The sequence below is a fragment of the Oncorhynchus masou genome, chromosome 11, assembly GCF_036934945.1.
Source record: "Oncorhynchus masou masou isolate Uvic2021 chromosome 11, UVic_Omas_1.1, whole genome shotgun sequence".
NCBI lineage: Eukaryota > Metazoa > Chordata > Actinopteri > Salmoniformes > Salmonidae > Oncorhynchus > Oncorhynchus masou.
The window spans coordinates 36,314,968-36,330,427 of record NC_088222.1 but is presented as its reverse complement, the minus strand read 5'-3'; the positions used below and the strand labels follow the sequence as shown (position 1 = coordinate 36,330,427).

At 41.3% G+C, this 15,460-nt stretch overlaps 1 protein-coding gene across 27 annotated transcripts in view; it reads left to right on the top strand.

The window, feature by feature from the left end:
• Window positions 1–15,460, top strand: part of LOC135548610 (protein FAM222B-like) — a 75,426-nt gene that overhangs the window by 6,538 nt on the left and 53,428 nt on the right. For 4 of the 27 annotated variants that reach the window (XM_064978408.1, XM_064978381.1, XM_064978393.1 and 1 more), the window contains exon 1: window positions 1,696–1,815. The exons of 11 other annotated variants lie outside the window; for them this stretch is intronic. The gene's annotated coding sequence lies outside the window, so the exon portion shown is untranslated. Of the gene's footprint in view, window positions 1–1,695; window positions 1,816–2,673; window positions 2,862–3,078; window positions 3,591–9,291; window positions 9,695–11,459; window positions 11,639–15,460 lie in introns of those variants that run through there. 12 more of the 27 variants (XM_064978405.1, XM_064978384.1, XM_064978399.1 and 9 more) reach the window with 9 other exon arrangements.

Below are 15,460 nucleotides of genomic sequence, written 5' to 3'. Positions count from 1 at the left end.
AGGGGTGTTTTCTGATATAGGCGTTTCTTGATATTAAGTTACACCCATTGATGCTCGCCATTAGTCAGTGGCCATTTTTTTTGCGGTGACAACAGTTTTTGACAACCGAGGTATTGTAGCTAATGATGTGTATAAACCTTGGATGATTGACAGGAGGCATTGTATTGAAGCCACCGCATAGCCATCTTGGTACTATTGGAAGCTATAGAAATGCATTTATTAATATCTACATTCTGTTTTTTGACATTTATATTCTAATACAGACACCTTAATGCATACTTTGAAATTATATTATGTGTGCTTATATAATTATATGCACATTGTATGCACATTGGTATGCTCACATTTTTTTTTCTCATAATATTTTTTTTAGAGTACAAATGTTGCTGTCCCCACTACAAAAAATGACTTAAATACATGTAATGTTTTCCTTTAAACATTTAATTGAAATACTGTAGAATTACATTAATTCCTATGGAGGACTGCTCCTACTAAGGAGTTCCAATATGGCCGACCGGGGCTTAAAAGTTCTCAATGGCCAATACATAGCCTCAGCAATCCAGTGTTTTATATATGTCATTGATTGTAGTTTAGTCTAACCAAAGAGGAACAGGAAAAGAAAGGCCCAACTCGGCGGGACCGCTTTGTGGGCAAAGACTCCCATTGACACTGACTCAACTCCAGCCACTTTAATAATGGGAATTGATGGGAAATGATGTAAATATATCACTATCCACTTTAAACAATGCTACCTTATATAATGTTACTTACCCTACATTATTCATCTCATATGCATACGTATATACTGTACTCTATATCATCGACTGCATCCTTAGGTAATACATGTATCACTAGCCACTTTAACTATGCCACTTTGTTTACATACTCATCTCATATGTATATACTGTACTCGATACCATCTACTGTATCTTGCCTATGCTGCTCTGTACCATCACTCATTCATATATCCTTATGTACATATTCTTTATCCCCTTACACTGTGTATAAGACAGTAGTTTAGGAATTGTTAGTTAGATTACTTGTTGGTTATTACTGCATTGTCGGAACTAGAAGCACAAGCCTTTCGCTACACTCGCATTAACATCTGCTAACCATGTGTATGTGACAAATAAAATTTGATTTGATTTTGATTTGATTTCTTAGGGCAGAGACATGTATCTTGTCAGTATATCCATAATATTTGGCCTAACCGTGACCCTTTTCCTAAACTTAACCTCAGTCTCCTAATCTGCCATGGCTAATTCACCTAACCTGTTACGTTAATTATCCTAACCTGGCACGTTAATTATCCTAACCTGGCACCTTAGTTATCCTAATCTGCTAGATATGTAAACAAAATTCACCTAACCTGTTATACGTTAATTATCCAAACCTGGCACCTTTTTTATTTATTTTTTATTTTTATTTAACTAGGCAAGTCAGTTAAGAACAAATTCTTATTTTCAATGACGGCCTAGGAACAGTGGGTTAACTGCCTGTTCAGGGGCAGAACGACAGATGTGTACCTTGTCAACTCAAGGGTTTGAACTTGCAACCTTCCGGTTACTCATAACACCGGACCAATGGCAGGTATCAATGGGCGTTTCCTGATATCAGGGAACACTCATATCAAGAAACGCCCACAATTGTGGTCTGCAATTACACCATATTGACTTGGCTGGGTGCTGAGAAAGTTGCGCATGCGCCGGAAGTTGCTGCCGCAGACAGCAGCAGTCCAACAGCAAAAAATCTGTTTTTGAATTTGTAAACCATGATGATTTTTTAAGCAATGCCTTTCGAGGAGGTACATGGAGAGTAAGTATTTCTATCTAATATGAGATTTCATTCACCATTGGAAGGTAATTACTTGTCATAAATGTGTGCAAAGCCGAGACGGCAACAAAGGAGTCATTCTAACGTTAGCTATCAATCCGCTAGCTCTGTGTTTCATTAGTTAACGTTAGCTAGCTGCGAGTTATCAATAGCCAGCAGTTAGCATGCTATTGCAATAGCAATACATTTGATTAAACGCCTCTCCTTTGTTCAAATAACTCTGAATTTAAGGTTTTGGCATAACGAGAGACTTCAGTTTTCACTATTGAATGTGTCAACTAGCCCGCATTATGTCAGTTAACTAATGTTGATGATATGCCAATCATAATTGAATGGACTGTAAGATGGCTATACAATGAGGCTAAACTGTTACCTTTTACATTATATTCTAACTAAATGAATTATGCATTATCTTACGTTACCTAACAATTTTGTGTTACATGTGCCATCTAACTATCCAGCGTAATCAATTGGTTAACTAGAATATCAGGAATGTCTTTACTTTGCCTTTCTTTATTGTGCCACTAGCTAATTGCTTTCAATTAGATGCAGGTTGATTTTCATTTCGCTGATTAACGAGTCAACTATGTAGTTTACAAGCCTGCCACCTCTTTCAAATATTCTCATCTCGGCGAGGGGTGAATAGCGGATGTGTTGTTCTATTGTGGGGGATGGATATTGAATTGATTGCCAGCTTTCTACATTTGGACAACCTGACGCTGGTGGGTGGTCCAGATCGAATTTGTTGTGCGTATAGTAGGCAGTGTGGTGCCCCATTGCTGTGCTCCTTTTATCAGACTCCGAATCATCCAGTAGCCATCCAAGAGAGAAATTAGTAAACCTTTTATGTGGGGTCTGTTTCTGTGGGATGGAGGCTGAGCGAGAGACTGGAGAAGCACCTGACTTAGCGAATAACAGTGGCCTTTGAAACAAGACAGGGGGCGGGTATGCGTCAATGCCACCATATCGCGATTGATCTGACAATCAACAAGCGGTTTGGACATGATGTCAGCAAGTGTTATCATTTTGTATGGCTTCTTTTCCTATGTTCTATAATGGCTACAGTGCCTCTTTTTCATAGACTCTCAGTATTGTTGCTTTCTTGCTGTTCAGCCTGATTAAAATCTACCTCGACAACGTAGCTTTTTAGTTGTATCTCTTTACACATCAGCATATTATTAGTTTGTGCAGGATGAGTCCAAGGTAAACACTGGTGGAGTTCGTTTTGCAAGGCATGGTGCCCTGGGTGGGCGGAGTTTGTACATTTTAGACAGTTCCATTGGTCTTTAAGTGAAATCTCCACCTCATCTTGCACAAACCAGTGAGAGGTTTGGTAAGGTAACAAAAGGTTTACATCATGCTCATCTGGTAGCCACACGACCTTGCGCACGGAATCCCTACTCTTTTTACATTGGAGAAAGATATTTGATTGGTAAACATGCTGGCAGTCTTACTGATTCGATGAGATCCAATCGGGATGAACCAAATTGTGACTTCCGGGTTGATGAGGGAAAAAATAGTACATATATATGGGCAGAGTTGAGGGAGAGAAAGGGGGATGTTTCAGCCTGTGTGCCTCGACAGATCTGGTTTAGGTGGCTCCTCCTTACAAAGTGTGGATTTTATTTTGCTGCAATTCTGAAAATCTATTACGATGCATTTTTAGCAGATGGGATCTTTGCTGTATTTGTGCGGATTCATCAAATATCACCCATGATCAATTGGAGCCTGGAGTAACGTTACGTTTTTGTCAAATGGTCAGTTTTATTCTGTTACTGCTCAGCTACTTGTCAAAATAACATCTCAGTTTTGCACTGTCTTGTGTAATGGGATGTAGGCCAATTGCTGTTGCGTCATTATTCTGATTAAGGGTTGTCTTTTATGCATTGTTGCAGAACCACTGCAGTTTATAATAGTGTAATACATCTGTGATTTAATGTCAGTGGTGATGACATGGGGTGTGATTTGTCACTAATGTACAGTTGCTGATCACAAATTAAAATATCAGTGTCCTCCAAGAGGTTGTATAATGTAGCAGTGTTATGTCCTGTCCTTACTCGTGGAGTCTGGCACTTCTTTAAAGTTCACTTCCTTTGCCGACTGCCAGAGTGGTTATTTAATTTACGACAGAGAAGATCTAATCATTCTGCTCTCTGATATCTTCTGCTTACTCTGTCAAAAATGAGGGCTTGACATTAGTTCGCCCGAGAGTGCTGTTTTACATCATTGCGCAGTTGCCCTACATTTTCCAAAGGGTGAATAATTACATTTCAGACCCTTGTTTCCTGAGAAACGCAGGCTCCTTGACTCAGTGCAATTATCGAGTATTGTAAGGGATAATTTTGTTGTCTGGGTGCTATGTTTCCATCGCAATGAAGAGCCATTAAAGTGATTTAACGTTCTTCAATGAATCCCAGACAGTTTTGTCTTGATGCTCAAGAGTCAAGACTATTACATTCGTGATGCTGTACTACTCCATTTGTTCTCATTTCAAGTTTAGAATGATGACTGCTCAATGGTTGGACTAGGATACGCATAGAATGGAAATGTGGTCTAAATTTGCTTTAATGTATTAAAACATCTTGATGAGAAAATGAAAATATTATTTTCCCCACTCATATACATTATCATATTATTGAGCATATCATTCATCATATTATTTTCTTTACAGGCTCTGCTCTTTCAAATAGCATTGCTTTGTAACAATGCATTCATTATGAAGAGAGAGTGGTTAGATGAATGGTCTCTGATTTGGAAAAGACATTGTTCTCAAGTGCAAAGCACCACAATGCATGGGGACCTATGCATGTCCTAATTAGCCAATGCAAGAAGACACTACGGGCTTTATAAGTGTTATATAATGTTCATGTTTAATTGACCTGCAAGTGCAACATGACTTCAGCTGAGAGCAAATAAAGAGGAAAGCATGTTTGTCAATGTTTTATTTTCTTCATTAATCCACTTCAGCCTGGCGGAGCAATATAGTGGATATTAATCAAAGTGTGTAGAGTGGTTTAAATAAGAGGGCAGAAATGGTTGGCCAAAATCTCAAACCATGTCGCCTAAACTTTTGTTAATGAATTTGACTGACATATTAGTGTCAAATAAGTTTTAAGGAAACTTGAAAGCAATTGGTGAGATATTTGACAATGAGGCTAATTTTGAAAATGAGAAACTTCAAGCATCCAATGGGATGCATTTGCCATGATACTTAGCTCTAGATCAGGGATGGGCACATTTGGTTGGCGCCACAAAAAAATCTGAACTCATCATGAGAGGCTGCAGTAACCAACAGTTCTGCTTGCTTGCTTACCCCCCCCCCCCCCAAAAAAACACTTATTTAGTGGCCCCCGCTCTTGACAGAGGAGAGAATAAATCATAAAAATAAGTTTGTTCATTTCATGCAATTCTACACTTTGGCATGGGGGTGTAGAGAAAATGTTGCCGTTTTTAAAGCAAGTTTTAAAGCAGTTTGCTTCAATTCTTCACATTTTGCCATGGTGAAGAGAAGATTTACCAATTTCGTAACTTATTTCATGCAATCATACTCATTTTGCCATGGGGCGGAGAGGAAAATGTGCTGTTTTACAGCACATTTCCTGCAATTCTATACATTTTGCCATAGGGTGGAGAGAAATATTTGCTGTTTTTAATATGATCGCTGATTGAGACTGACAAAAGAAATCTTGGGGGGGCCCCCCCGGCTGGTAATTCGACCACGATAACAATTTTAGATACAGATTTTTTCAGATTTGAATGACATAACAAGAGAGACTGCGATGTACAACCAAATTTCGAAATTCCTCCTCGTGAATGTATTCTTTCATGTCATACTCTTTCAACAGTAAGTTGAGACCCGGGGGGGGATTAATCCGAGGACCTTCAAAAGGGGGCCAGTTGCCCATCCCTGCTCTAGATCTGACCTAATATTCAGCTGTTGCTAATGTATTAAATAATAGGTCATTGTAAGTGAAGATGATTGTTGCCTTCACAGAGTGTGAATCAGGTACACTACATCTGTGAACATTTTATGCTTCAAAAGATTCTGTACTGAGGTCAAAATGTAGGCAAGAATCTTCATACATACTCATTTTAAGCAGTGGCAATGGAACACCGGATTACATCAAAGCCATGCTTAATTTTTCTGAGACCTCCGAGTTCTAGGCTATGAATAACAGATCACAGACAACTTGAGTCACTTTTCTGATGTTTCAGCTGATTAAGATGCATTGATTAGTGGCAATTAGCATTCAGCACCCGCCAGTTTACTGTGAAATACAGTAGCAAAAAAAACAACAGATTTTTATGTTGCAAGAATTTTGTGTGTGGAATGAGCCACTTGGCTGCTTATCATTTTGTTTTATTTTAAGCCAGTCATTTGATGTTGCGTTTTAGAGGCAAATTAACATTTTCCCCCAAAACAATGTACGCTACCAACACAATCCCATGTTATCATCCTTTCAAAATTCTAGGAGAGGTTTTGAATGTTAAATCACTTACATGTGTCTGTTTTGGTTTTGTGCTCATAAGATATTTTCTGTTTGCATAGCAGATGGCCTCAGGTGACTTGTCTTGTCTTACATGACTAACATTTTTGGAATTATCATCCAACAGGCCACCCTCTTTTCCTGTACAGAAAGGTATTACAAATCTGATCTCTGAGGTGGCTACTAGCTAGTGTCATTATTAACCCACCTCTGTTGAGCTCAGATCTCCAGCACAGCTGTCAAACCACTGTACCCCACATTCACCACACTTGAGTCCCTGCACTTTTGGAGAGAGACTTGCTGTCAAGGCACACGGTGTTTTCTCATCTGTACCAGACTGGGAAAGGGGGTAGGTCAGGGTTTCTTAAACTTTTTCAGCCTGAGGCCCAAATGAGAAATTCTGTGTTTTCCTGGGACCCAAGCACATGAAAACATGCTCCTTTTTGGGGGTCAACCTCACAGGCAAAGCGTTTTAGTGGCCCACCCTCTTGACGGAGGAAAGCGAAATTTAAGTTAAAGGCCTACTTAGGGAAATTGTGCAAGGAGGACGTTTATCTACTTCCCCAGAGTCATATGATCTTGTGGATATCATTTGTGTCTTTGTGTCCAGTATGAAGGAAGTTTGAGTTACAGTGCATTCGGAAAGTATTAAGACCACTTGTCTCCACATATTCTAGGTTGGAACTGTCTAGGGTGGTGATGCTAGTCGGGTGGGCGAGTGCGAGCAGCGAACGGTTGAAAAGCATGCATTTGATTTTACTAGCGTTTATGAGCAGTTGGAGGCCAGGGAAGGAGTGTTGTATGGCATTGAAGCTCGTTTGGAGGTTTGTTAGCACAGTGTCCCAAGAAGGGCCAGAAGTATACAGAATGGTGTCGTCTGCGTAGAGGTGGATCAGGGAATCTCCCGCAGCAAGAGCGACATCATTGATATGTACAGAGAAAAGAGTCGGCCCGAGAATTGAACCCTGTGGCACCCCCATAGAGACTGCCAGAAGTCCGGACAACATGCCCTCCGATTTGACACACTGAACTCTGTCTGCATAGTAGTTGGTGAACCAGGAGAGGTAGTCATTAGAGAAACCAAGGCTATTGAGTCTGCCGATAAGAATACGGTGATTGACAGTCGAAAGCCTTGGCCAGGTCGATGAAGACGGCTGTTTTCTGGGGTTGTAGTAGCCAGGAGGAAGGCAATTTTCGATTATCATGGTGACCTTGTTACCTAGCCTCAGTGCAGTGGGCAGCTGGGAGGAGGTGCTCTTGTTCTCCATGGACTTTAGTGTCCCAAAACTTTTTTGGGAGTTGGAGCTACAGGATGCAAATTTCTGCTTGGAAAAGCTAGCCTTTGCTTTCCTGACTGACTGCATGTATTGGTTCCTGACTTCCCTGAACAGTTGCATATCGCAGGGACTATTCGATGCTATTGCAGTCCGCCACAGGATGTTTTTGTGCAATTGCAGTCAGGTCTGGAGTGAATCAAGTGCTATATCTGTTCTTAGTTCTGCATTTTTTTGAACGGGGCATGCTTATTTAAGATGGTGAGGAAATTACTTCCTCAGAACGACCAGGCATCCTCGACTGACTGGATGAGGTCAATATCCTTCCAGGATACCCGGGCCAGGTCGATTAGAAAGGCCTGCTCGCAGAAGTGTTTTAGGGAGCGTTTGACTGTGATGAGGGGTGGTCGTTTGACTGCGGATACAGGCAATGAGGCAGTGATTTCTGAGATCCTGATTGAAAACAGCAGAGGTGTATTTGGAGTGTATTTGGAGGGCTAGTTGGTCAGGATAATGTCTATGAGGGTGCCCATGTTTATAGATTTAGGGTTGTACCTGGTGGGTTCCTTGATGATTTGTGTGAGATTGAGGGCATCTAGTTTAGATTGTAGGACTGCCGGGGTATTAAGCATATCCCAATTTCGTTCACCTAACAGAACGAACTCTGAAGCTAGATGGGGGGCGATCAATTCACATATCGTGTCCAGGGCACAATAGTAAGCGGAGGGGGGTCGATAGCAGCTGTACATAGCCCATCTGTAAATAGCCCATCTGTAAATAGCCCATCTGTAAATAGCCCATCCAACTACCTCATCCCCATACTATATTTATTTATCTTGCTCCTTTGCACCCCAGTATCTCTACTTGCGCATTTATATATATCGATATCTATCTGTCTATATATATATTTCTGCACATCTACCATTCCAGTGTTTAATTGCTATATTGTAATTACTTCGCCTCCATGGCCTATGTATTGCCTTACCTCCCTTATCCTACCTCATTTGCACATACTGTATATAGACTTTTTCTACTGCATTATTGACTGTATGTTTGTTTATTCCATGTGTAACTCTGTTGCTGTATGTGTTGAAATGCTTTGCTTTATCTCGGCCAGGTCGCAGTTGCAAATGAGAACTTGCTCTCAACTAGCCTACCTGGTTAAAAAAAGGTGAAATAAAAAATTGTCCTGTTGTAAGGTTTACCTTTGCCCCAGTTTGAGGTCCTGAGGGTTCTGGAGTAGGTTATCAAGGATCTGTACTTTGCTCCGTTCATCTTTCCCTCAATCCTGACTAGTCTCCCAGTCCCTGCTGCTGAAAAACATCCCCACAGCATGATGCTGCCACCATGCTTCACCATAGGGATGGTGCCAGGTTTCCTCCAGGCGTGATGCTTGGCATTCAGGCCAAATAGTTCAATCTTAGTTTGTCAAACCAGAGAATCTTGTTTCTCATGGTCTGAGAAATGTCAGTATGCCTTGTATACTGTTGTTTAGCTTAGTTATCATTGTTTTAGTTCATGTGCCTTTTGGCAAACTCCAAGCGGGCTGTCATGTGCCTTTTACTGAGGAGTGGCTTGTCTGGCCACTCTACAATCAAGGCCTCATTGGTGGAGTGTTGCAGAGATGGTTGTCCTTCTGGAAGGTTCTCCCCTCTCAACAGAGGAACTCTGGAGCTCTGTCAGAGTGACCATAGGGTTCTTGGCCACTTCCCTGACCAGGGCCCTTCTCCCTCAATTGCTCAGTTTGTCCGGGCGGCCAGCTCTAGGAAGAGTCTTGATGGTTCCAAACTTCTTCCATTTAAGAATGATGGAGGCCACTGCTCTTGGGGACCTTCAATGCTGCAGAAATGTGTTGGTACCCTTCCCAAGATCTGTGCCTTGATACAATCCTCTCTCGGAGCTCTACGGACAATTCGCTCAACCTCATGGCTTGGTTTTTAGACGGGTGCGTGTCTTTCCAAATCATGTCCAATCAATTGAATTTACCACAGGTGGACTCCAAGTTGTGGAAACAACTTGAGGATGATCAATGGAAACAGGATGCACCTGAGCTCAGTTTTGAGTATCTTAGCAAAGGGTCTGAATACTTATGTAAACAAGGTATTTCATATTTTTTTATATATATATTTTTATATACATTTGCAAAAATATCTAAACCTGTTTTCGCTTTGTCATTATGGTTTATTTATTGTGTGTAGATTGATATACATTTAATCAGTTTTAGAGTAAGGTTGGAATGTAACAATGTGGACTAAGTCAAGGGGTCTAAATACTTTCCGAATGCACTGTAGTTCCAGGAGCCAATGCTAACTAGCGTTAGCATAACTACCTCTAACTTCCCTCATTGCCAAAATCCTAAAGTATCCTTTTTAATTTCCTGTAATTCTACACATTTTGCCATGGTATATAGAGAAAATAATGCTCTTAAAGCAAGTTTCTACACATTTTGCGACGGGGCAGAGACAAAATGGTGCAATTTTATAAAATAAATTATGCAATTCTACCTATTTTGCCATGGGGGCATAGAGGAAAACATTTTCAGCTTTACAGATAATTGCCTGCAATTCTACACATTTAGCCATGGCATATGCCATATTAATGATATTTGTGTGATGAGTGACTAACAAAATCAATGGTGGCCCCCTGGAAGTTTGTGGCCCCCTCGAAGTCAGTGCCCCTGGGCTCGTGCCCTGCATGCCCGTTCGGTATTCGCCATGATTACTTCAAGTTTAGATTGCTGGCTAGACTAATTTACCAATCAGTTGTTGTTTTTTTTAGCTAACATGGCTAATTCTTGTATGACTGCAGTTTCTCTTGTTATGTCAGTCACTGACCGAGGCACAACCACATGTTGAAATTGCTAATTGTATTTGAATATTCTAACTCTCGGGATCTTAACTTACCTACCCAATGTTGTGACCCACCATTAACATGTCCCATCGCGACCCATACTTTAAGAAAGGTTGGGGTAGGTGTTTTGTCTCTTACTGGGCAGTGAGTCACATGGAAGGGCTTAGGAACAAGAACAAGGGTCCGGTAGGGGGTAAAGGAAGAATGTAGTTTTATGAAACATCCCAATTAACAGGAGCGGTCCGGTTGGGGGTAAAGAAAGAATATGGTTGGGTTTTAGAAGTGGGATGTTTCATTCAGCTCATTTAAATTCCAGTCAGGGGGTTGGTGCCTGTAGTGTCATGACATGGTTTTCAGAGCAGATGATCTGCTTACAGGGCAGAGGTTGTGCGTCTGCCGTTACATGGTGTTTTGTTTGGTAACTCACATGGACGGTGTCATGTTGATGTTGTCCCATTAGGACAGCAGAGGGAGTAAGCCCGATTACAACTCTCTTCCAGGTTCAGTATCTTAGTTAGCCTGGTCCCAGATCTGTCCATAGGAGTTGGCAAGACAGCACAACCAGATCTGGGACCAGTCTATATCTTCGTAGTGTGTTCTGTTTTTCATGGGGATTTGTATGTTAGCCAGCAGGTGAATTAAGTCAAAAAGTCCTTGTCTAGATGGTAAAGCCTGCATAATCATCCCCACTCCACCCTAACCAGGCCCAATGGCCTCCAGTTGCCTAACTTTGTACTATGAAGTTGTTTTGTCTTCGGCTTCAGGGCAATCACAAGAATCTAGACCCACACAGCCACACTACACTTTATTGCCTCCTACCTATTTGTTCAACAGCAATGCAGTAGCAGGAGTGACAGTTCTTACTAAACTAGCACAGGGCAGGGCGACATGATCAGAGTGGCTGATCTGGCCTGGGTAGATTTCCCAGTAGAGGCACTGGGGACATGAGGGTTGTTTGTGCCCCTTCCTCTATCTGACAGGAACAGTTAGAGGATGAGGCCAGTCTGATACGGCTATCTGTTTATGGCATGAGATAAGGCTGCCCGAATCGGAACACTGACCCACCTCTCACCCACAACAGGCCCTCCTCCTATCAAGAGGCTGCCAGGCGAGTCACATATTCTGAGTAATCCTAAAAGATACCATTAGCAGGTCTGTACTTCTGCAACATGGGTTTTCCAGAAACTGTACAAAGTAAGAACAAATCTGGCAATTTATTGCAACGCAGAAATGTTTTTTAGTGTGATCTGGTTCGTATAATTAATTTTAATGTATGTTTTAGAATGATATTCCAAATGCCTGTATCACTCAAATCAAGTTTTTATTTGTATTTGTCCACTTGTTCTCATGTTGTTTTTTGGTCTTGTCTCCTTCTCTCCTTCCGCTGTGACTTTGCACGTTTCTATTTACACACACCAAGCTCCTCCCAGTCCCTGCCACTCAGAACAACAAAGATGAAAGATTACTTCTTCGGTTTCAATTCGCTATATGTATTTGTGGTTTTGTCCAACAGAATCGCTCATATGGACACACATGGCCGATACCAATATCCGTTATTTTCCCTGCAAAAAAAAACCCGATACCAATATTTAAATTTTTAGCGGCGTTTTTAAGCATTCTAGTACAGTTAAATAGTTAACACACACACATGGATGCAGCAGTCTAAGGCACTGCATCTCAGTGCAAGAGGCGTCACTACAGCCCCTGGTTCGAATCCAGGCTGTATCACATCCGGCTGTGATTGGGAGTTCCATAGGGTGGCGCACAATTGGCCCAGTGTCGTCCAGGTTTGGCTGGGGTAGGCCGTCATTGTAAATAAGAATTTGTTCTGAACTGACCTGCCTAGTTAAATAAAGGTTACACAAACCCCACACTGACCAAAAAGTTATTTTGTTGGCATTTACGCATGTCCCCATTACTTACCAGTAAAACATAATCAAAACCTATTTATTTCACTTACTTGCTGTGCTGTTTCGTTGTTCATTTGTTCAGTCGTTTCATTCTCAACCAGGATTTCTATGGAACGCCTTTTGGGTCTTTGCATGTCAAACAAAATAACACTTTGATGTGTCAAATAAACTTGTTAACTAACCGGGACCTGAAAATTATGTGACGTGCAGTCATATAACGCATTCATATAGTTATTACACATTGATTACAATATTACTCGTATTTCATATGTCAGAACGATCCATCCATACGTATGCTATGATGCTGGTAAAGTTATCTAGCATCTACAGTGCTGGTCATAAAAAAAGCTAGCAAGCTCATGGATGCAAACAATGTTCTTCCCCCAAAACATAGCAAAACGGCAATCTAGGTTTCATCATCTAAAATAACCCTAATTTATAAGACAGTTTGTATTTGATTAATGGTGGTCGGACCCATCTATATGAAGCTAGCCACAATAAGGATTAGGCACAAGAGTGGACTTCGTGGTTAGCCTTCAAAATAAAGGTATGGCATAATTCTATTTGTATTCATTTGCATCACTGTCAATGTCATACTTTTATTTTGAAGGCAACCCGCAAAGTCCACTATTGTGCCTAATCCTTATTGTGGCTAGCTTCACAACATATAACAAGGTCCAGTCGAGCCTCACTAGCCAGATGAATCTAGCTGGCTGCTTATAACGTTAGCTTTGGGCAACAGGGTTAAGTAGCTGGCTAGCTATTTATTTTCTTGAACTGAAGATCAATTTCTATAGGCGAACAACAAGTGGATACCTAGCTAATACTTAAACTCAAGGATTCTGAAATCTTTGCTAAGAATAATGTAAATGGTTGCAGTTTCTACTGGTCATTGTTTTCAGGTTGGTTGTATTGGTGCTAGCTAGATACCAAGCTAAAGCTAGCTAGCGACCCCAGAAGTTGCAGTCGAACAAATTATGCTTTATTACCAACGCGGTATTGTAAACACATCGTTCGTGGCCGGTGTTTGCTTCTTTGCAGACTTCTTTGTACAGCTTTGACAGTGCTACTGTATGTTTTTTGACACACAAAGACCCAAACGGCGTTCAATAGTATGTATATCGTGAAGCCTAATAGCAGTCACGCTATTACTGTGTAACTCCGGTAGGGCTTCATCTGAAAAATAGTGCACTTGGTAGTGTGTATCGGTGCTCGAACAGTCGCGGAAGCCCATATCACCCATGACAGAGAACGGTTGAATGTCAAGGGTAATGAATTCCATTAGCTTGGCTTTAATGGATTTCACCCTTGAGTTGTCTCGCTGAAATTTTCTTCATCTTTCAAATGACTGCTCGACTTGTTGACTGCTCAACTTGTTGACTGCTCGATCCACACACAATTTTACGAGGCGTCATGACGTCATGTACCTACATTTTTATAGGTATGCACGGTGGCTTTGACATCGGTTTTTAGCATCGACGTTAAACTAGACATTGGCCAATACCGACGTTGGCATTTTTAGCTAATATTGGCCTATTCCGATATGTTCACCTACTCTTTTTTTATATTGTGCATCCCTAATATTTAGCCGAATAATTAAACTTTTCTTCCTTGTTATATTGGATCTATTTGCCAGCTAACAATTTGCTGGCTACTCACTAGCACGTGAGATTGAGACCTTGTGGTGTTAATTTTCTATCATGCCTGCAACAAGAAGTTGGTCGTTATGAGTGAATGTTAGTGGTGCAACGGATCACAAAACTCAAGGTTCAGATCGGATTATGGTTTTGAGTCGAGGATCGGATCATTTTTCGGATCAGCAAAGAAAAAGGAGACACAACTTTGCTTTCCATTTATTACTTAAAGAACACTTAAAGCAAGGACCTTTTCAATGTTTAAATAAAATCTTTTAAGTTAAAGAAAGTAAAGCAGACCTGAGCTTATAACTTCAAATTATTTTTCAAACAGATTAGGATGTCTACATTGTCTGGGGAGAGGGTAGACCTCTTTGCAGTCACTGTCCCCTGCCGTGGAGAACACCCTCTCGTTAGGAACTGAAGTGCCAGGCATAGCCAGGTAGCATCTTCTCACCATGGCAATATGAGGTTATTTACACTCATTGCTTTTCCACCATGCCAGTGGATCACCATCCACTGGAATTGCCGCTTGCTGCCTTGTAGGATGCCACTTCCCTTTTGATGGTGTTGGCAAACGTCTTCCCTGTGTCCTTGCTTGCAATGGTCTCCCCAAAAATCTCCTTCATGGCATAATTATTTTGTGGAGGAGATGCCTCTGAGTCTGTTCCTGTCGGCTCTTTTTATTTTTTATTTATTTATTTCACCTTTATTTAACCAGGAAGGCTAGTTGAGAACAAGTTCTCATTTGCAACTGCGACCTGGCCAAGATAAAGCAAAGCAGTTCGACACATACAACAACAGAGTTACACATGGAATAAACAAACATACAGTAGAAAAAGTCTATATACAGTATGTGCAAATGAGTTAGGATAAGAGGTAAGGCAATAAATAGGCCATGGTGGCGAAATAATTACAATATAGCAATTAAACACTGGGATGGTAATGTGCAGAAGATGAATGTGCAAGTAGAGATCTTGGGGTGCAAAGGATCCAAATAAATAAATACCGTATTGGGGGGATGAGGTAGTTGGATGGGTTATTTACATATGATCTATGTACAGGTGCAGTGAGCTGCTCTGACAGCTGGTGCTTAATGCTAATGAGGGAGATATGAGTCTCCAGCTTCAGTGATTTTTGCAGTTCGTTCCAGTCATTGGCAGCAGAGAACTGGAAGGAAAGGCGGCCAAAGGAAGAATTGGCTTTGGGTGTGACCAGTGAGATGTACCTGCTGGAGCGCGTGCTACGGGTGGGTGCTGCTATGGTGACCAGTGAGCTGAGATAAGGCGGGGCTTTACCTAGCAGAGACTTGTAGATGACCTGGAGCCAGTGGGTTTGGCGACGAGTATGAAGCGAGGGCCAGCCACCGATAGGGTACAGGTCGCAGTGGTGGGTAGTATATGGGGCTTTGGTGACAAAACTGATGGCACTGTGATAGGCTGCATCCAATTTATTGAGTAGGGTATTGGAGG